The following is a 21,854-nucleotide window of genomic DNA, read 5'->3' on the forward strand; positions in this document are numbered from 1 at the left end:
CTAGAATATGGCTTGGACACATCTTTTTGGTTCTTCCTTATGGTTTTCTAGCAATTTCCAGTGAACTCTTGAAGACTGATAGAAGCAGCTGGAATGTTGGGATTTTCCTGCCCCACTACACTACCTTTGATGCTAATGGCCCGTTGTGCGGATAGACAGTACTCGCTCACACTGGCTTTGAGAGGACAAGTATAGGCACTAATTACCAGGAAGTTGCTGAGAACAGGATACCAATACAATATATGGCTTACATCATTTTCCTAAAAATTCTTAAAATTCTGTATTCGGCCTCATGCACACAACCGTTGTTTTGGTCCGCGTCTGAGCCGCACATTGTGCGGCTCGGGCGTGGACCCATTCACTTCAATGGGGCCGCAAAAGATGCGGACAGCACTTCGTGTGCTGTCCGCATCCGTTGCTCCCTTCCGCGGCCCCGCAATAAAAATATAACCTGTCCTATTCTTGTCAGCAAAACGGACAAGAATAGGCAGTTATATCAATGGCCGCTCGTTCCGTTCCGCAAATTGCGGAAGGCATGCGGACGGCTTCCGTTTTTTGCAGATCTGCGGTTTGCGGACCGCAAAAAACTGCACGGTCGTGTGCATGTAGTCTTAATCTGTATTTCTTACATGTGCATAAATAAATTTACCTACACGCCTTGACATGCTATCAATGGGGTTATTAAACCCTTAGTGACCACCCTAAGGGGCCTTAGGATGTGATGCTACTTTACTTGCAGCGGGGAGTGGGGGCCCGGCTCTAACAGCCCGGACTGGCAGGAGTGCTTATCCGGGCTGTTTAACACTTTACATGCCACGGGCAGTGGCGCCTGCCGCATGCAAAGTGCTGACTTCCATCGGCACCCCGTAAATGCGATCGCGGAGTGTCAATGTGGGTGAAGGCTGGCTGGGGCCTCATGTAGGCAAACCTATAAACGAACACTGAGAGTTGATAAGCTATAAAAATAATATTTGTTGGAATCCATGATTCAAAAACATACAGTACGAGATGACAGACAAATTAATGACTAACGTGCGGTATAACCCTGGGAGAGTTTGGTAAGACAAGTGACGAAAAATGGAGCCTGAGGATAAGAATCTATTGCATGAATCTGAAAAATATGGATATCTTCATCAATGGAGGCAAAAAATGGCATATATAAAAAGTGCAAGTGCAAACTGCGAATGAGCAGGTAAATAGTAGCAGTTCTACAAGTACATATATCATCAAGAAGAATATAATCAAAGTATGGTGGCTCACTCTGTATACGGTTGTGGAAATGGGTGCTACTAAGTCTGATATGACTCACCCAGTCATAAATAGAATAATATATAAAAGTGTTTAGGAAGACTGAGCACTCGCCAGCTGGACCAATTAGAGACCAAAAACAGATAATATGTAGCAATATAATTTATTGTTTATGTATAGCCCTAAAACTAAAATACAGTAAGATCAATAACAATATAGCACCTAAAAAACAATTAATATTCAAATGTGATAAATACACCTATAGTATAATGCAGTGGTATAAATATAGCTTGAGCAATGCTAAAAGTCCTAAAAGAGAGGGCAAATATTAGCAAAATATATAAAAGCATATATGGGTGGTTGAGATATTCGGTATATATTTGGTAAACTACTGATCAGTTCAGGGAATGCGCCAGATATAGTATCCGAGTTGGGATATTCAGTGAATATACGGTAAATCACTGATCAGTACAATGAATGCGCCAGATATAATGTCCGATAGTCAAAGCGGGTAAGTGTCCCTGTATTTGGAGGAATCAATTTACTTCATATAAGATACTTTGATCAATGTGACCAGATGGACGTACAGTCAGTGGATATGATACACCTGTTATTTGCCGTCTGATGTGAGTATAGCCGTGGCATCCCACGAGGCTCACTGTATCAGATTCGGCAGTACCTGGGTCTAGTCGCTTGCTTGAGGTAGTTCGGATAATCATGTAGCTCTCAACATGAGGAATCTTCTGGTGATGTTCACCGATGCTGCAAGCCTGGACCTGGTTAGTGATTAGCAAGGTGTTTCCTCCACACTAGCAAAAAGTTGCAATTCCGGCAAAGTTAAAGTCCAGTTGTCGGGGTCTCGTAAGTGTTCATCAGCTGATGTCCGAGGTATACAGAAACCAAACGCGTTTCGGGGTCCTTTCCTGGCCCCTTCCTCAGTGGTGGTCTGTAAGAGGGTTTTGACCCCCTTTTTATACCCAACATCCCTTAAGGTGAGCTGAAGCAAAAACAAAGAGTCATTGTTCTTTTTATAGGAGAAAAGTATTTTCAAGTATTATGCTGAGAGTCAGTTTTAGCGATCCTATTGACTGGCGTTTCTCAATTAAGTCCCGTTCTTATTATGCAATCATTTTCATATGTTTTATGTTTTGTATACAAATAAGTCAGAAATAATGAACAATGACTATAGTTTCAATACAGTTTCAATAAAGTCTGCATAATTTTAATTAAATATTGTCACACCTTAAATATTGTTACATCTTCCTTATATCTTTTGTAATATGGTAGTTTAAAAACATAGAACTGACAGAAACTGACATATCCTGTGCCTTTATATATGGTAAGCATTAGCATTTTATGAACATAGAAGTAATGAATACATATTTTTAACTTATCGAATATTTTATATTTTTTATTAAAAAATGCATATATATATTTTAATTGTTCTTATCTATATACCTATATATCTCTATCTTTATTTTTAATTTTTATCCTTATATTTATATATAAAATTATATATTGTATTGTAAGATGTAAAATTAATGAAAACCAATATAACTTGCACCTATAAATATAGGGGACAACAAAATGCATATGCATTGAAGGAACCGCATCTGCGTTTTTAAAACTGCATTGATAAAACATATGAAAATGATTGCATAATAAGAACGGGACTTAATTGAGAAACGCCAGTCAATAGGATCGCTAAAACTGACTCTCAGCATAATACTTGAAAATACTTTTCTCCTATAAAAAGAACAATGACTCAGACTGCTCCATGCCAGAGTTTCCATGTGACCAGATTCAAAATCCACATCTTTGTTTTTGCTTCAGCTCACCTTAAGGGATGTTGGGTATAAAAAGGGGGGTCAAAACCCTCTTACAGACCACCACTGAGGAAGGGGCCAGGAAAGGACCCCGAAACGCGTTTGGTTGCTGTATACCTCGGACATCAGCTGATGAACACTTACGAGACCCCAACATCCCGACAACTGGACTTTAACTTTGCCGGAATTGCAACTTTTTGCTAGTGTGGAGGAAACACCTTGCTAATCACTAACCAGGTCCAGGCTTGCAGCATCGGTGAACATCACCAGAAGATTCCTCATGTTGAGAGCTACATGATTATCCGAACTACCTCAAGCAAGCGACTAGACCCAGGTACTGCCGAATCTGATACAGTGAGCCTCGTGGGACAACTTCATTGTACTGATCAGTGATTTACCGTATATTCACTGAATATCCCAACTCAGATACTATATCTGGCGCATTCCCTGAACTGATCAGTAGTTTACCAAATATATACCGAGTATCTCAACCACCCATATATGCTTTTATATATTTTGCTAATATTTGCCCTCTCTTTTAGGACTTTTAGCATTGCTCAAGCTATATTTATACCACCTTATTTATACCACTGCATTATACTATAGGTGTATTTATCACATTTGAATATTAATTGTTTTTTAGGTGCTATATTGTTATTGATCTTACTGTATTTTAGATTTAGGGCTATACATAAACAATAAATTATATTGCTACATATTATCTGTTTTTGGTGTCTAATTGGTCCAGCTGGCGAGTGCTCAGTCTTCCTACACACTTTTACATATATCATCAATCGTGTAAATAACTGTTTAGTAAAATGCAACAGATCTCATGATAAAGTGCATGTGCAAGCCACATATAAGTGGTAGAAGGACATGATAAAATCCTACCAAAGGCTCAACAATGATAATAAATGCAATGTAAGCGTAAAAAGTCATATACCGTAATTTAAAGTAGTATCTCCACAGGAGGACCGCACACCCAAAGGCCAGCCTTAAGTAATTTCCTCTCTGGCGCAGCCTGTGGTCAATGTCAGAATATCACTGATATTAAAATGCAACGTACTATAGGGATAATGCATTGTATTTTAAAATCCATCAAAAAGCTGTCTGTTATAGTCCCCTTGTGGGACTATTAAGTGGTAAAAAAAAACTCATTTATTTAATAAAACAGAATTGCTAATTTTTTCTTAGTTGCCACCGAAAAAACGTAATAACAAGCGATGGATCTTGGGAGGTGGCAATGCAAAAACATACCGTATTTATCGGCGTATAACACGCACAGGCGTATAACACGCACCTTCATTTTAAGAGAGAAATTTCAGGATTTTTTTTTTTTTATTTCAAATAAAGAACTTTGAAGCAAAATAAGGGTAGCTCAGAACTTTTTTTAATTAATATTATTACCACTTATAAGGTAAATAATGTAAAAGGACAGTAAAAGCAACTGTTTTAACAAAGAAACTTGGATATTCTGTTTTTACAAAAGTTTACTCAGAAATCGCTATCTGGGAAACCAAGAAACTCTTCATCTTCACTGCTATCTTCAAAATCGCAATGAACACTGCTGCTTTCACTGCTACCATCTTCATAAATCAGCTCATCTTCTTCACCATCCAAAGCATTACTTATGCCACATTTCTTAAAAGATTTGATAACAATATATTCTTTAACTGCGTCCCACAAAGTCTTTATCCACTGACAAACTTTTGAAATGCCAGGTCTTTTCATTCGCCCAGAATTCGTAACTTCATGTTGGTTTTCATCACACATGTATTTATTCCATTCTTCACGCATTAAGGCTTTGAAGGGCTTGTTAATGCAAAAATCCAATGGCTGCAATTGTGATGTAAGTCCTCCTGGAATGACTGCTATTTCTGTTTTGCACATTTGAAATTCTCTCTTTGTTGGTTCTGTAAGATGAGATCTGAATGAGTCCAGTACTAACAAGGATGGCTTCTTTAACAAAGCACCTGGGCGCTTCTCCCACACATTTCTAATCCAAAGCTTCATGCCTTCTTCATCCATCCAACCTTTGGGATGAACATGCACCTGTATGCCACTTGGAATTTTCTCCTTAGGCAAAGTTTTCCTTTTAAAAATGACCAATGGTGGCAGCTTGTTTCCATCTGCAGTGACAGCAAGGACCACGGTATAATGATTTTTTTCATGCCCTGAAGTTTTAATTGTTACTGTCTTGGCACCTTTTGCTTCCACGGTTTTGTTTGAAGGAACATCGAAGGTGAGTGGTACTTCATCCATGTTGCCTATTTGACCAATTTCAAAATTTTGTCTTTTCCTTTGATAATAAAGTTATGAAAATTTATTATCTTCTCTTCATAATCATCTGGCATACGCTGGGCAATCCTGGTTCTTGTTCGCATCCGAAGCTCATGCCTTTTCATAAATCTTTGGCACCATGATGCTGTTCCTTTGAAATCATGTATTTGCAACTCTTTGCTGATTTTCACTGCTTGAATAATGATCATTTTTGTTGATAAAGCAATACCAGCTTTTCTATGATTAAGTACAAATTCCTTCACCTGCCATTTAGCAATACCGCTGCGAAAATTGCATTTTGTTTTTGATAATGTCTTGAGTTTTTCTTCCATTTTTCGCCACTCTCGTGTTGTGCATTCTGTTGGTGGCTCTCCAAAATGCCTTGCTGCAGCCCTATTTCCATGTTGCTTGGCATATTCCACAACCTTCAACTTGAAAGCAGCTGTATATGCTGTACGCTTTTGTTTTAATGCCATTAGGGATACCAGTAGTAGGGAAATACGGTACGGTTATGAATGCAGTTTTTTTCAGCGTCAGAGTGTCAGGAGAGTCACACTGCAGTGGTATACTTTTTACCTAAGTTTAAAAAGAGTAAGGTAGTATCAGGGGTGTGTAAATTTACATTCTGCACAACGCCAATCATAAGTAGTGAGGCATTTCCCAAACGTCAGCTTCACATACACACGCTACCTATGATTGATGATGTGCAGCGCTGGATCCTGTGTGATCCTTTGCAGGGATGTCTCTTAGATCCCATCCCCCTGTCAAACAGTACCATATTTCTTTGCCCCCCCCCCCCCCCCCAGCAGATTTATTTTGCCATTCTGGTCCCCTTTAAATCTGTGCACACTGCTGCACAGCATCTACGGTATGTAATGCACTAGCACTTTTATATATTTTATAGAAATAACCCCACTCCAGTTTCCACTTCACTACTTTAGTTGTACCTGACGGGTACAAGTTCTCCTGCCTCAGACAGCAAACTCTCGCAGTGCAGAGCGTTACCGTGGTTACGCTCCGACGGCCGCGAGAATTGGTCATGAGGAAGGCGCGGGTTGCCTGGGCTGAGCCGCTGCTACTGATCCACTCGCTGCTGTGCGGTATGTACGGTACATTACGGTATATCGGCGGTGTATATGGTGTCCCGACGGCCGCGAGAATTAGACAGGAGGAAGGCGCGGGTTGCCTGGGCTGAGCCGCTGCTACTGATCCACTCGCTGCTGTGCGGTATGTACGGTACATTATATCGGCGGTGTATATGGTTAATACTGTAAAAACATGGCTTCTTAACTTTATATCGGCGTATAACACGCATACATCATTTGCCCCCTATTTTCAGGGGAAAAAAGTGCGTGTTATACGCCGATAAATACGGTATTTGTAAAACGTAAAAAAAAAAACGATATGTATTTGGTATCACTGTAATTGTACTGACCCAGAGAATAAAGATATTATATTTTTTTTTATACCAAAAAATTAACGCCATAAAATTTATAATGTAAAAACGTAGTGGCAGTATTGCTGTTTTTCCCATCTCCCTCACAGAAAGAAAGAGTAATAAAATTTGATCAGAAAGTTATGTGTACCCCAAATATGGCGCTATTAAAAACTACAACTTGTCCCGCAAAAACAAGCCCTGATAAAGATTTATAGACGGAAAAATAAAAAAGTTATAGCTCTTGGAACGCGACGATTAAAAAAGGAAGAAAAGCGCTTTGTCAGTAAGTGTCACGATCGGCGTGACTATCACATACGTGACACAGAGGGAGGGAAAGAGGAAGGCCCTGCCCAAGTGAGAGGGAAGGTGGTGACCCCTGACTCACCTTGCGGCTGGCACCTGGCTGCCCTGACGTCCCTAGACGGGTTCCTCACCCGTACGCCGATCACGTGCCTAAAACCCTGGCTTTCCCTAAGATGAGCCCTAGATAGTGAACAGTGCGGTGGGAACACTAGTCCGCACCACTTGCTCTAAAGGAAAACACCAAGGGTAGGACAGACAATACAGACTCAACATATAATCCCAGGTGGGCGACAACAAAAAGCCCAACAGGGATCCGGAGGGTAGCACTCTGGAACAACAACCAGGATTCACAGCTCCAGTGGGTCAGTATAGAAGTCCAGGCAGGAAGCTCTATAACTGGCAACTAGAGAAGTGTGAGAGGAGAATATAAGGAGGTTGGGAGTGGCAGACAAGAAACAGCTGAGGAGGAGAAGCTACGGATCCCTGAGTGAGACAAAAAGGATTGCAAGGCAAACACAGAAAACAATCACTAAGAAACAACGTGATCTTTTTTTTTAATCAGATAATTTTTTATTATCAAATTTTCCTTTTTCATCATCAAATGACAGTCAAATCAAATATCCGGTCATCAAAAGACATCATGTACAAAAGGTAAAAGTACAAAATATTACACATGCACATTTTACATAATATACATCCTATGACCATAAGACATCGTAGGAATATACACATTAGATCTAGATCTTTATTTATCTAATTGTTTTCTCCCTCAAAAAACATCCCTATAAACAGCCCCCCCCCCCTCCCCTCCCAAACTTTCCAAGAGCAGGACATCATTGCAATAAGAGCATAACTACCTCCAAATTCCTTGTCTCCTCATTCTATCGGCACCAGTTCGATTGAACTCAATAAACATTACAGGCTATGAGCCCCAAGTAAGTAAACTCCCATACAGACATGGCACTCAGTCCACAGTCACACATCACACATCAGACACCAACAATCATACACCACACATTCCACCTATCACCAGGATGTACACAGTCACTTCCCCAGATCAGCCTTACCGGGCAATCAAAGCACTCCTCGTCAATGCTAGCCAAGGACTACAGCATCCCGACCTATCTATCCAGCTACCCCAAATAGCCTCAAATTTAGTCAAGCATTTTCTTTTCTGGTATACACCCCTCTCAAGACGCACTACCACATTCATTCTAGCAACATACTCCGGTACTTCCGGGGGTATCCCCTGTATCCATTTTGCTGCGACAGTCTTCCTCGCCTGATAAAGCATCCTTTCTATTCCCGTAGCTACTGTAGACTGCAAATTTTCCTCTGGCAGTATTCCCAGAATACAAATTTTTGGATCCATTTTAAATTTAGTACTATATACCTTATTAACAAGATGTAGTATTGCTCTCCAATAAGAGGTCAATGAAGGGCATGACCATAACATATGCAGAAGATCAGCTTCGGCGCTGCCACATTTCGGACAATTGGGACTATCCCTGCAACCCACTTTATACAGAAATACCGGAGTCCTATATACTCTGTGCACTAGATACAGCTGGGAGAGACGTGCCGCAACAACGTGATCTTTAGACATAGAGCGCGCAGCCACCCGCTGCGACTTCCTGACCCCGGGTATAACGGAGTCAGACGTGGCTCTTGACACCCTCGTGACAGTAAGGCCCAAAACAGGCTGGTCAGTAAGGGGTTAAAGGAGTTGCCTCATCTGAGACAATGGGGGCATATCACTAGGATATGCCCCCATTGTCTAATAGGTGCGGGTCCAACCGATGGGACCCCCACCTATATCTAGAACAGAGTGGGCCAAAGTGGTGGCTGGAGGACTCTGGTCTGGCCACCACCAAGCTCTCTCCCCATAGAAGTGAATGGGATCGCACTGTGCATGACCGGCCACTGTTTCTATTCACTTCTATGGGCCTGACGGAAATAGCCCATCCAGTGCTGCGCATGCACAGTGCACCCTCCGCCTCTTTCGGGGCTCCGTTTAGGAGATAGGTGCAGGTCCCAGCGGTGGGTCCCACACCTACCAGACAATAGTGGCATATCCTAGTGAACTGACCTCATTGTCTCAGATGAGATAACGCCTTTAATATAAATGCATGAAAAAAAAAGATGATTTTATGGTGTGGGCCATGCAGTTTGTTTACTTGAGAGTGACGGGACTGAGATTTGGAGAGACCTCGGTGTGCACAGTGTCCTAGCTGCAGTGATGATGTTCGGGTCACAGGATTACTCTTTGGCGCTATATGTAGTTTGTGTAATCGGGAAAGGCTGCAGGATAAGGCTACGTTCAGACAACAGTGAAAAATTGCACACAGCTGTTTTTAGAATGAATTGAAGTCAATGGCGCTATTCACATGGCCATTTTCTTTTAAGGCGACTGAATAGAGTTTGTGAAAAATGGGACATGTCCTATTTGTGGCCGTTTTCACTGCCACATGGACCCCATGTAAACCAATGTGACCTTTTTTATTGGCCATTTAGACAGGATTGCATCCATGTTATGGCCGTTTAAAATGGGTACACTAGTGGAAAATTGTGTTTTAGGGCTTAAAATAAAAATAAATTGCCTTATCCGCTTGCACGCACAGAGGCAGTCTCTCTTGGTGCTGAAGGACCTGTACTACCAACGTGATGACATCACCATGCTCTGCAGCATTATTGCTTAGTAGCGCATGGTGACATCATCCCACTGAGAGTGTAGGTCATTTAGCACCAAATGAAGAGTGACCGTCTCTGCGCTTGCAAGTGGATGATTAATTATTACTGATGGGGACCACCCTGGGGAACATTATTACTAACTGGGGCCACTATGGGGGACATTATGTATACTGCAGGGGTTGGTAATTAAATTTAAAAAAGCAAATAAAATTCATCTAAATCATCCTCAAATAATGTCCGTTAAAAATTAATGCAAAATATCCAGACGACCAAGAAAGGGATGCGAAAAATGGTCATGAAAAACTGAGTGTGTCCATTTTTTATGGCCTTTTTTTTCACGTGTCTATGTAGCCTTAAGAGCTCATACAAAAAAAAGAAATCTCACTACTGAACACCAGATATTTGCCTGCTGCTGGGAAGAGCATGATGTGCCCAGTATTACTTTAACTTTATTCACAGTACAGGAGCTTAACTGATGTAAAGGGGACACACAAAAGGGGCATAACTACTGTGTGGGGGCACTTAGGGGTCATAACTACTGTTTGGAGACCTCAAGACATTCTACTAGGTGTGGGCACTTAGGGAGCATCAGTACTGTGAACAGGGCACTAAGGGGGAATTCCACTGTGAAAGGGACACTAATGGGAGATAACTATTGGGGGGGGGGGGATTCGTTGCCTCTTGTCCAGCGCTAGGAAATGTTTTATTTATATATCTTTGAAATGACTGGCTGGGGGTTGCAGGGAAGTTGCTCAATGTGGGAGCCAGCGTTTTCTAGTTATGACCCTCGGTCTACTATTAGATTGTGGTCTGTTTGGCCACCACAGTTTTAGTCAATTGATATTCTAATTATGTGCCATGTCTTGTACTTTCTGTGGATTTTTATATGGCAAAGTTATAAAGCTTCAATACAATTTTAATGTTATTCATCAATAATAAAATGTGTTTTATTCTTGGCAGATGACTGTACCAGGAACTTAGAGAAACATCTGGTATCTTCAAATTTTAAAGTAGATGATTGTGGTATCACACGAGATACATTTGAAGAGCATGCCAATATGCAAGATATACCCTCATCCAATCACAGCAAGAATGCATTGTTTAATTCTTTTAAACCGGTCCGATCTTCTGATTCATCACAGACTGTAACACAGAATAAAAGTCACAGAAGAGGTGCTAAACATCAAACAGCTCACGTAAAAGAGAAGCCATTTTCATGTTCAGAATGTGGAAAATGTTTTAACCAGAAATCAGTTCTTGTTACACATCAGATAATTCACACAGGAGAGAAACCATTTTCATGTTCAGAATGTGGAAAATGTTTTAACCGGAAATCAGTTCTTGTTATACATCAGAGAATTCACACAGGAGAGAAGCCATTTTCATGTTCAGAATGTGGGAAATGTTTTAACCAGAAATCAGTTCTTGTTACACATCAGAGAATTCACACAGGAGAGAAGCCATTTTCATGTTCAGAATGTGGGAAATGTTTCAACCACAATTCAGATCTTGTTACACATCAGAGAATTCACACAGGAGAGAAGCCATTTTCATGTTCAGAATGTGGGAAATGTTTCCACCAATATTCAGATCTTGTTACACATCAGAGAATTCACACAGGAGAGAGGCCATTTTCATGTTCAGAATGTGGGAAATGTTTCAACCGTAAACCATATCTTGCTATACATCAGAGAATTCACACAGGAGAGAAGCCATTTTCATGTTCAGAATGTGAAAAATGTTTTAAGAGTAAATCAGAATTTGTTATACATCAGAGAATTCACACAGGAGAGAAGCCATTTTCATGTTCAGAATGTGGAAAATGTTTTAACCAGAAATCAGAATTTGTTCTACATCAGAGAAAGCACACAGGGGAGAAGCCATTTTCATGTTCAGAATGTGGGAAATGTTATAACTATAAATCAGATCTTGTTGTACATCAGAGAATTCACACTGGGGAGAAGCCATTTTTATGTTCAGATTGTGGGAAATGTTTTAACAGTAAATCAGGTCTTGTTGTACATCAGAGAATTCACACAGGAGAGAAACCATTTTCATGTTCAGAATGTGGGAAATGTTTCAACCGTAAACCAGATCTTGTTATACATCAGAGAATTCACACAGGAGAGAAGCCATTTTCATGTTCAGAATGTGATATGTGTTTCAACCATAAAGCATCTCTTGTTAATCATCACAATACCCACATATAAGAGAAGCCATCATCATGCCTAGCCTATTAGTGACCTCCCTTATGTTTTTTATAGTGGTCACTAACTGGCTTTATTCCTTCAGATATTCCTTTTTACAGAGAGATAAAACAACACCACCTTGCTTTCAGTTACCAGTGGTAGCTGAGGGCTTGGAGCGATGATTGGGACTAGAGTTGAGCGGACACCTGGCTGTTCGGGTTTGTTGGGTTCGGCCGAACTTCACAAAAAAGTTTGAGTTCGGGATCCGAACTTGACCCCTAACCTGAACCCCATTGAAGTAATTGAGGACCCGAACTTTGGAGCACTAAAATGGCTGAAAAAATGTCATGGAAAGGGCTAAAGGGCTGCAAATGGCATCAAAATGTTGTTAAGAGCATGGCAAGTGCTCTGCAAACAAATGAGGATAGGGAAATCACTTTAAATAGCATAAAATATGTAAAAATAAAAAAAATTATAATCTGATCTAGGAGGACGAGGTCCATATGAAGTAGGAGGTGGTGGATGTGGAAGCGGCGGTGGAGGAGGTAGCCTACACTGCTTTTTGGTTTTAAATTTATTTTTTAAATTAGGGTACACCCCAAAACATTTGGAAATATAGCCTGTGATAACGCCCCCTGCCGTGCTACACACACACGTTCAGACAATACACTGGCTGCAGGGCAGGCCAGCAACCTGCAAGGGGTAAAGGTCAAGCTCAGGCCATGTGCCCAATTTGGAGACCCAGAAGTTGAAGGGGCTGACCCCTGTCAGTCAGTTCGTGTAGGCGTGTGCACGTCTCTGTGATGTTCACAATCCAATTTAATATCTGCTCTATCAACTTTCGATGTTCTTTTATGCTCCTACCATGGTGATCACGGGTGGCGGGAAATAATAGAAGAATATAACCCCTGTATATAAAGGGTGTATCGCACACGCCCTGACCCACACTAGGCTGCAATTAAAGATTTGTGACCAAAATGGCTGTATTTCAAATAACTGAATACAACTCCTGTATATAAAGGGTATATCTCACAATGACATCTGCAGCAAAAGCTGCCAAATATTTTTTTTTTGCCCAAACGGGTGTTTGTTTAATAACTGAATATGACAGCAGTATATAACCCTGGAATTTCAAACGTCTTGATGCTGCAATGGAGGAAAAATTGTGTATTTTGCCCAAAAAAGGGTGTTTTATTAATAGAAGAATATAACCCCTGTATATAAAGGGTGTATCTCACATGCCCTGACTCACACTAGGCCGCAATTAAAGATTTATGCCCAAAATGCTATACTTCAAATACCTGAATAGAACCACTGTATCTAAAGGGTGTATCTCACAATGACATATGCAGCAAAGGCTGAAAAATATACTTTTTTTTGCCCAAACGTGTGTTTGTTTAATAACTGGATATGAAAATTGTATATAACCCTTTAATTTCACACGTGTTGATGCTGCGAGGGCTGTAAAATGGTGCATTTTGGCAAAAAAGTGTGTTTTAAAAAACCCAGAAAATTATGGCTGTATTTCTAGCTTAAAGGGGTTCTGCACCTTCATTTAACTGATGATCTATCCTCTGGATAGATCATCAGCATCTGATCGGCGGGGGTCCGACACCCGAGACCCCCGCCGATCAGCTGTTTGAGAAGGCAGCGGCGCTCCGCTGCCTTCTCACTGTTTACCGCCGGCCCACTGACGTCACGACTTGTATCAACTAAAGTGGGCGCGGCTAAGCTCCATTCAAGTGAACAGAGCTTAGCCGCACCCACTCTAGTTGATACAAGTCGTGACGTCAGTGGGCGGGCCGCCCGGCGGTAAATAGTGAGAAGGCAGCGGCGCTGCTGGAGCGCCGCTGCCTTCTCAAACAGCTGATCGGCGGGGGTCCCGGGTGTCGGACCCCCGCCGATCAGAAGCTGATGATCTATCCAGAGGATAGATCATCAGTTAAATGAAGGTGCAGAACCCCTTTAAATTGCACATTGACTAATCCAGATGTTTTATAGTGCCAAAAAAGTGGGGGGTTTTTACTAACAGAATATGAAAGCTGTATATAACATTTGAATTTCACACGTCCAGCTGCCGCTAGGGATGTAAAATAATGTATTTTGCACAAAAAGTGTTTTAAAAAAAAACTGAAAATTATGGCTATATTTCTACCTTAAATTGCACACTGACTAATCCTGAAAATGCACCAGATGTTGTATATTGCCAAAAAAGGGTGATTTTTTTTTTTTTTTTACAACCAGATTATTAGTGCAGTTTTCCAAGATTGGGTTTCAATGTCACAACAGCTCAGATGCAGTGCTGGTGCAATGAGCTTGCATAAAATGGCCGCCACCGCCCACCTAACTAACAGACGGATACAAGTTATTTCTTCTCAGTCACTGGGCTCAGGGCAGGGTAAAAAGAATGTGCCCTGCACCCACACAACTAAATGTATGTCGATTTGCTGAGTTAGATTCACATTCTGAACCAAAGATTCTCTTCTATTCTCTCCCTGAAATCACCAGTCCAGCAGCATCCTCTCCCTACACTAGTAACAGCAGAGTGACGTGCAGCGTTACGTGACTCCAGCTTATATAGAGTCTGGGTCACATGCTGCACTGGCCAATCACAGCCATGCCATTAGTAGGCATGGCTGTGATGGCTTCTAAGGGCACAGAGTTAAACGCTTGTTGATTGGCTGCTCTGCAGCCTTTCAAAAAGCACCGAACCTGAACTTTTACTGAAATGTTCGGGTTCGGGGTCCAAAAATCCTAAAGTTCGATACGAACCCGAACTTTACAGTTCGGGTTCGCTCAACCCTAATTGGGAGCGATGTGAGAGCTCCCCAAACAAACATGGTCTCCTGTATTAAATGAATATTGGCAATCAAAGGACAGATCCAGTTAAAAGTGAAACTAAGGTGTTTTTTTTCCGATATATATATACAGGGAGTGCAGAATTATTAGGCAAGTTGTACTTTTGAGGATTAATTTTATTATTGAACAACAACCATGTTCTCAATGAACCCAAAAAACTCATTAATATCAAAGCTGAATATTTTTGGAAGTAGTTTCTAGTTTGTTTTTAGTTTTAGCTATTTTAGGGGGATATCTGTGTGTGCAGGTGACTATTACTGTGCATAATTATTAGGCAACTTAACAAAAAACAAATATATACCCATTTCAATTATTTATTTTTACCAGTGAAACCAATATAACATCTCAACATTCCCAAATATACATTTCTGACATTCAAAAACAAAACAAAAACAAATCAGTGACCAATATAGCCACCTTTCTTTGCAAGGACACTCCAAAGCCTGCCATCCATGGATTCTGTCAGTGTTTTGATCTGTTCACCATCAACATTGCGTGCAGCAGCAACCACAGCCTCCCAGACACTGTTCAGAGAGGTGTACTGTTTTCCCTCCTTGTAAATCTCACATTTGATGATGGACCACAGGTTCTCAATGGGGTTCAGATCAGGTGAACAAGGAGGCCATGTCATTAGATTTTCTTCTTTTATACCCTTTCTTGCCAGCCACGTTGTGGAGTACTTGGACGCGTGTGATGGAGCATTGTCCTGCATGAAAATCATGTTTTTCTTACCTTGCAGACTTCTTCCTGTACCACTGCTTGAAGAAGGTGTCTTCCAGAAACTGGCAGTAGGACTGGGAGTTGAGCTTGACTCCATCCTCAACCCAAAAAGGCCCCACAAGCTCATGTTTGATGATACCAGCCCAAACCAGTACTCCACCTCCACCTTGCTGGCGTCTGAGTCGGACTGGAGCGCTCTGCCCTTTACCAATCCAGCCATCTGGCCCATCAAGACTCACTCTCATTTCATCAGTCCATAAAACCTTAGAAAAATCAGTCTTGAGATATTTCTTGGCCCAGTCTTGACGTTTCAGCTTGTGTGTCTTGTTCAGTGGTGGTCGTCTTTCAGCCTTTCTTACCTTGGCCATGTCTCTGAGTATTGCACACCTTGTGCTTTTGGGCACTCCAGTGATGTTGCAGCTCTGAAATATAGCCAAACTGGTGGCAAGTGGCATCTTGGCAGCTGCACGCTTGACTTTTCTCAGTTCATGGGCAGTTATTTTGCGCCTTGGTTTTTCCACACGCTTCTTGCGACCCTGTTGACTATTTTGAATGAAACGCTTGATTGTTCGATGATCACGCTTCAGAAGCTTTGCAATTTTAAGAGTGCTGCATCCCTCTGCAAGATATCTCAGTATTTTTGACTTTTCTGAGCCTGTCAAGTCCTTCTTTTGACCCATTTTGCCAAAGGAAAGGAAGTTGCCTAATAATTATGCACACCTGATTAAAAAAAAATACCTAGTAGCCATTGGCTCCTGAACTGAAAAATTTAGGAGCCAAATACAATTTTTAGTCGCGAAATCGAAACTGAATACAAATTTTGGTATCGTGACAATGCTACGCCGATCAGATCGGGGTAAGGTTGTTTTGATACCAAAATTTGATTCACTTTCGACACCATAAAAAAGTATTGCGAAAAAAAAAACACCAAACAAAGCTGCAGGCATTCTGCGTTTTATGAAACGTTCGGCCTATCCTATTTTTTGGGGTGACAAGGTGACTAAAAAATGGCGAATCGCATGGTTTTTATTTATTTATATCTGTTACGGTGCTCACCACATAGGAGATAATTTTTTATAATTTAATAGTTTGGACTTTTCGGACGCAGCGCTATGTAATATGTTTATTTATTTATTCTTTATATATTTTATATGTAAAATTGTAAAGGAGGGATTTAAACTTAATATTTTAGTTTGTGTTTTACATTTTTATTTTTTACTTACTATTAACCCACTTAGGGGCTGGATCCCTTGTCCTATTCACCCTTATAGAGCTCTATCGGGGTGAATAGGACCTCACACTCTCCCTGCTGCCCTGAGCTTTGTGCACATGGCAGCAGGGAGCTTACTATAACAGCCAGGGCTTCAGTAGCGTCCTGGCTGCCATGGTAACTGATCAGAGCCCCGCGATTACACTGCTGGGGCTCCGATCGGAACTGCCACTGAAACACTAATGACTTTAATACTGAGGGGCTGGGGGGGGCGCACTGTGCCACCAATGTTTATTATATTGGGAGCACTGCGCCACCAATTAAGATAACTGACCTGTTAATACAAATAGGGGAGACGGGTGCCGGCTATTTGATTCCGTCACCGCCTCCTGTATTTGTATTAACAGGTCAGTTACCTAAATTGGTGGCGCAGTGGCCACAGCCCCTCCCCTCCTCCTACCACCTTTCTCCTTACTGGCGGCGGCAGCAGCACAGGGGGGAGGGAGGGAGAGACTCCTTCTCCACTGCGCTGCTGAGAATAACATTGCCATTTGTAAATTCAAAGTCGCATTGGCGACCATTTTGGTCGACCTCTGGAGCCCTGACCCTGCCTGTGATAGGTATAGGGACCCTCCATTCTTATAAAAACTGCAAATATAAGGGCCTATAGGTGAAAGTCCCAAAAATAGAGCTGGATTCCCAAAAGAACTGGTGTCCAGACATGTAGAAAAAGGGGCGTCATTCACACTTGTAAATGGCCAGTTATTTGCAGTCAAGTGGAATGACCGATAGGATGTAACATAGTAACATAGTTTATAAGGCTGAAAAAAAGACATCTGTCCATCCAGTTCGGCCTGTTATCCTGCAAGTTGATCCAGAGGAAGGCAAAAAAAAAACTGAGGTAGAAGCCAATTTTCCCCACTTTAGGGGGAAAAAATATGTTCCAGACTCCAATCAGAATAACTCCCTGGATCAATGACCCCTCTCTAGTAGCTATAGCCTATAATATTATTACGCTCCAGAAATCCTGATCAGTCTGAAAAATGCCTGATGAGTCAGAAAAATTCATTGAAATAGAAACATAGAATGTGTCGGCAGATAAGAACCATTTGGCCCATCTAGTCTGCCCAATATATCTGAATCCTATGAATAGTCCCTGGCCCTATCTTATATGAAGGATAGCCTTATGCCTATCCCATGCATGCTTAAACTCCTTCACTGTATTTGCAGCTACCACTTCTGCAGGAAGGCTATTCCATGCATCCACTACTCTCTCAGTAAAGTAATACTTCCTGATATTACTTTTAAACCTTTGCCCCTCTAATTTAAAACCGTGTCCTCTTGTGGTAGTTTTTCTTCTTTTAAATATTCTCTCCTCCTTTACCTTGTTGATTCCCTTTATGTATTTAAAAGTTTCTATCATATCCCCTCTGTCTCTTCTTTCTTCCAAGCTATACATGTTAAGGTCTTTTAGCCTTTCCTGGTAAGTTTTATCCTGCAATCCATGTACCAGTTTAGTAGCTCTTCTCTAAACTCTCTCCAAAGTATCAATATCCTTCTGGAGATATGGCCTCCAGTACTGCGCACAATACTCCAAGTGAGGTCTCACTAGTGCTCTGTAGAGCGGCATAAGCACTTCACTCTTTCTACTGCTTATACCTCTCCCTATACATCCAAGCATTCTGCTGGCATTTCGTGCTGCTTTATTACATTGTCTTCCCACCTTTAAGTCTTCTGAAATAATTACTCCTAAATCCCTTTCCCGGTTCCGTCTTTCCTGTGTCATCCGGCAAAACGGATCCGGCATTTATTTTTTTCAGTGGAAGGACGGATCCGGTATTTTGAATGCCGGATCTGGCACGAATACATTCCTATGAAAAAAATTCAGGCAAGTCTTCAGTTTTTTGGGCCGGACATAAAACCGTAGCATGCTGCGGTTTTATATTTTGCCTGTTCAGTCAAAAAGGCTGAACTAAAGACATCCTGATGCATCCTGAAGGAATTACTCTCCATTCAGAATGCATGGGGATAAAACTGATCAGTTCTTTTCAAGTAAAGAGCCCCTAGGACGGAACTCTATGCCAAAAAAACACTAGTGTGAAAGTACCCTTTGGGCTCTTTCACACTTGCGTTCTTTTCTTCCGGCATAGAGTTCCGTCGTCGGGGCTCTATGCCGGAAGAATCCTGATCAGGATTATCCCCATGCATTCTGAATGGAGTGAAATCCGTTCAGGATGCATCAGGATGTCTTCAGTTCTGGACCGGAACGTTTTTTGGCCGGAGAAAATACTGCAGCATGCTTCGCTTTTTTCTCCGGCCAAAAATCCTGAAGACTTGCCGCAAGGCCGGATCCGGAATTAATGCCCATTGAAAGGCATTGATCCGGATCCGGCCTTAAGCTAAACGTCGTTGCGGCGCATTGCCGGATCCGACGTTTAGCTTTTTCTCAATAGTTACCATGGCTGCCGGGATGCTAAAGTCCTGGCAGCCATGGTAAAGTGTAGTGGGGAGCGGGGAGCAGTATACTTACCATCCGTGCGGCTCCCGGGGCGCTCCAGAGTGACGTCAGGGCGCCCCAAGCGCATGGATCACGTGATCGCATGGCACGTCATCCATGCGCATGGGGCGCTCTGACGTCATTCTGGAGCGCCCCGGGAGTCGCACGCACTGTAAGTATACCGCTCCCCGCTCCTACTATGGCAACCAGGACTTTAATAGCGTCCTGGCTGCCATAGTAACACTGAAAGCATTTTGAAGACTCATCCGTCTTCAAATGCTTTCAGTACACTTGCGTTTTTCCGGATCCGGCGTGTAATTCCGGCAAGTGGAGTACACGCCGGATCTGGACAACGCAAGTGTGAAAGAGCCCTAAGTTTGCTGTTCACTAAAATTCCTAGGTCCTGTTCCATGTCAGTGTTACCCAGTGTTTTACCATTTAGTATGTACTGGTGACTTGCATTATTCCTTTCCATGTGCATAACCTTACTTTTGTCAGTGTTAAACCTCATCTGCCACTTCTCTGCCCAAGCCTCCAATCTATCCAGATCCATCTGTAACAGTATACTGTCCTCTTCCATTTTAATTACTTTACACAGTTTAGTGTCATCTGCAAAAATGTATATTTTACTGTGCAAGCCTTCTACAAGATCATTAATAAATATATTGAAGAGAATAGGGCCCAATACTGACCCCTGAGGTACCCCACTAGTGACAGTGACCCAATCTGAGTGTGTACCATTAATAACCACCCTCTGTTTTCTATCACTGAGCCAGTTGCCCACATGCAGACATTTTCTCCCAGTCCAAGCATTCTCATTTTATATACCAACCTTTTATGTGGTACAGTGTCAATTGCTTTGGAGAAGTCCAGATATACGACATCCATTGATTTGCCGCTGTCTAGAACTTACCTCCTCATGGAAACTGATTAAATTAGTTTGACATGACCGATTCCTCATGAAGCCACGCTGATATGGCATTTTTTGCTTATTTTTATAGAGGTTCTCCAAGATAACATCTCTTAGAAAATCTTCAGTTTACCCATGACAGATGTTAAACTTACCAGCCTATAGTTTCTGTGTCCTGTTTTTGGACCTTTTTTTAAAATATTGGCACCACATTTGCTTTGTGCCAATCCTGTAGAACACCCCCTGTCAGTATAGAGTCCTTAAATATCAGAAATAAGGGTCTGGCTATGACATTACTTAATTCTCTTAGGGTACAGTGGTGTATGACATATGGTCCCAGCAATTTGTCTATTTTAATCTTTTTAACCACCTCAGCTCCCCTAGCTTAAACCCCCTTAATGACCAGACCACTTTTTACAATTCTGCACTACGCTACTTTCACGTTTTATTCCTCGGTCATACAACTTACCACCCAAATGAATTTTACCTCCTTTTATTCTCACTAATAGAGCTTTCATTTGGTGGTATTTCATTGCTGCTGACATTTTTACTTTTTTTGATATTAATGAAAACTACATTTCTATATAAATTTTTCTCTAAATTTATTGTTCTACATGTTTTTGATAAAAAAAATAATGCAATAAGTGTATATTTATTGGTTTGGGTAAAAGTTATAGCGTTTACAAACTATGGTGCAAAAATGTGAATTTACGCACTTTGACTTTCTGAGCACCTGTCATGTTTCCTGAGGTTGTACAATGCCCAGACAGTACAAACACCCCACAAATGACACCATTTCGGAAAGTAGACACCCTAAGGTATTCACTGATGGGCATAGTGAGTTCATGGAAGTTTTTATTTTTTGCCACAAGTTAGCGGAAATTGTTTGTTTGTTTTTTTTCTTTTTTTCTTGCAAAGTCTCATATTTCACTAACTTGTGACAAAAAATAAAATTTTACATGAACTCACCATACCCCTCACGGAATACCTTGGGTTGTCTTCTTTCTAAAATGGGGTCACTTGTGGGGTATTTATACTGCCCTGGCATTTTAGGAGACCTAACGCGTGAGAGGAAATCTGGAATCTAAATGTCTAAAAATTTTTACGCATTTGGATTCCGTGAGGGGTATGGTGAGTTCATGTGAGATTTTATTTTTTGTCACAAGTTAGTGGAATATGAGACTTTGTAAGAAAAAAAATTCCGCTAACTTGTGGCAAAAAAAATAAATAAAAAATCTATGAACTCGCAATGCCCCTCAAAAGTGATCTTTATAGCGCCGCAGCGATTTTACGGTGTTTCTGCAGTGATCAGAAAAAAATAATTCTGCCACTGCGGTGGGGCGGACTGAACGCAAGTGTGCGCACAAGATCGGGCGAACACTGCATTTTTTGGAGTGCCTATAGAACATGTCCTGTTCTTGTCCGCAATTGCGGACAAGAAAAGGCACTTTCTATATAGTTCTGGCAATGTGCAGAAAGCACATTGCCAGTGACCGTGTTTTGCGGATCCGCTGTGTCCGTGTTTCGTGGATCCGCAAAACACATACGAACGTCTGAATGGAGCCTTACAGGGGGGTGATCAATGACAGGGGGGTGATCAGGGGTTAATAAGTGACAGGGGGGTGTAGTGTGGTGATTGGTGCTACTTACAGAGCTGCCTGTGTCCTCTGGTGGTCGATCCAA

At 41.6% G+C, this 21,854-nt stretch overlaps 1 pseudogene; it reads left to right on the forward strand.

Moving 5' to 3' along the window:
- The window catches only part of LOC122940393, a 459,251-nt pseudogene that overhangs the window by 188,420 nt on the left and 248,977 nt on the right, over positions 1-21,854 (forward strand).

This window comes from Bufo gargarizans, chromosome 6 (genome assembly GCF_014858855.1).
Source record: "Bufo gargarizans isolate SCDJY-AF-19 chromosome 6, ASM1485885v1, whole genome shotgun sequence".
Lineage (NCBI taxonomy): Eukaryota > Metazoa > Chordata > Amphibia > Anura > Bufonidae > Bufo > Bufo gargarizans.